Below are 2,165 nucleotides of genomic sequence, written 5' to 3'. Positions count from 1 at the left end.
ATCTGCTAAGTTGTGAAACAAATAAATGTTTCACAAGTGGAAAGGGTACCTGCAACGCCCCGTGAAAATCAATTAACTGATAATTGATTCTATGGTTTGTCTTCCAGCCTACATCCCTTACAGAACAAGACTAAGGTATCTTAACCTCTCCTAAATGAGATAATACAGTGGAAGACTTTTAAACTATAAGAATAGAAAACAATAACTATGAGCCACAAGTACAATCACCAGAGTAAAGATAAATCTTCATAATATAAATAGATCTCTTGAATGTACTGGTCGATGACCAATCGTCAAAATAGACATATTACAGATCCAAAAGATAATTGTTGCAATAAAGTAATAAGATCAACGCCTAATTTTAAGTAATGCCAAAGAGATAACAATCTCTATCATATCCGCCTATGTGGTTCCTCCATCATCCCACATGGACTCCAGCCACACTAGATCCAAATCTTCAAAAACGACTCTAATCAAATTCTGAGCAATAACACAAATCCGGTTTGTACGCATCCTCTTCTGAGCTAGCTAAACCGCACAATTTGTACATCATAAGAGAAAAATAAGAAGGGGTAAGTCCAAGGACTTAGTGAGAATTAAGGCACATAATACCCATACCATTTTAGTAATGAACTCTGTTTGGTAAATAATGCAACATTTTATGTATGATAGTCCATGGATGCAATAGAGATATAATACATGATATAATCATGAGTAACAGTGATAGTTCAACAGTATGGTCTACCTAAGATATTACTTATTCTCAGCAGGGTTGGCACTGTCCCGAGAAATCTATAATATAATGCCGGTGCTCCGACCATTGTACGCTACCGTCTATAACACTAGTAGCCCGACCGAGTCTGACCTCGGGTGGCCCACGCTACTAATGATATACTTCCTGTAGTGATCGTCCGTTAAGGTTATGCCGGTCACAAAACAACCGTTGGATCCAAGGTCCATATATCAACACACATATTTGACCATAAAGTTAACATGTATAGTAAGCCTATGGCCGTTATCCTGCACATACCAGTGTACCATGTCATACGATGCAATTAATCTTGTCCATATTTTACATGCATGCTTTTACAAGTCTCAATGTCATTATCTTGTTAAGTAGCACATTTTCACAAATGATAAAGTTCATGTGTAGCACAGTATATATCATGAGAGTTGTAAATATGCATGTTTTAGTACACAAAATAGTCGTGCATTGCGTGAAAATAAATGACGAGCATTATGTGAGTAAAACTCACCTGGGTCAAATAAGTTCTCCGAGTAATCCTCCAAACGGTTCGGGTTCTACAAATCTGTGGAAAACCTTTTATTAGTCTTAAGTTTAACTAAAACGAACCTAGAACATGGAAACAGAGGCTACCGGACGACTGGCCAAAATGACGTTCCCTAGAATGCTCCTAGCCGTACGTCTGGGCTCTTGACCGTACGTCCGCCCAAAAAGTTCAGGTAGAACCTCATTTGTTCCAAATGTTCTCATGTCCTCCCAAACTGGTTCTAAAGCTATTAAAAAGGATTTCTAGGACCTCTTATCTCAAAATGATACCCTCATACATAAGAACAATCCGTTCAACAAATGAAACGCTAAACCAAATTAAATAAAGATTAAAGAGAAACAACTTAACTAGAAGCTCAGAACTACTAACTAAGCTATCTATGAAAAGTATAGCATAACAACTAAATAAGGAACAAGCTAAGCTTAAAAGATTACATCCTTGAAGCAAAACCTCCAAGAATCACCTCTCCTCCTTCAAGAACTCACAAACTCATAAAAACACTCGCAGCAACTCTAGGGGGCAACATAAGCTAAATGGCGAGTAAGGGTTGTGTAGGGGTGGGGTATTTATAGGTGGGATAAAGCTGTGAGCACTGCAGAGCTGTTTTGAAAAGCAGCGTATGTACGGTACTATTGGGGCGTATGTTCGCGTACTGTTTACCCAGCGGACCAAAGGCTGCATTGTACGTACGATATTGACCAGTGGTCAACCAAAAGTCAACATACGTCCGGGTGGTCCGCCATGCGTACGTCCGCGTGGTCCCCCATGCGTATGTATGGTCAGAAAGTCCAAATTCTCCAAAATGCTCTCCCAGCTTAACCCTCTAACTAAACTACTTAAGCTTAGTTAATTATTTGGGTCACTACAGTACCA

The sequence above is a fragment of the Corylus avellana genome, chromosome 11, assembly GCF_965113065.1.
Source record: "Corylus avellana chromosome 11, dhCorAvel1.hap1.2, whole genome shotgun sequence".
NCBI classification, from domain to species: domain Eukaryota; kingdom Viridiplantae; phylum Streptophyta; class Magnoliopsida; order Fagales; family Betulaceae; genus Corylus; species Corylus avellana.
This window is presented reverse-complemented; position numbering follows the sequence as displayed.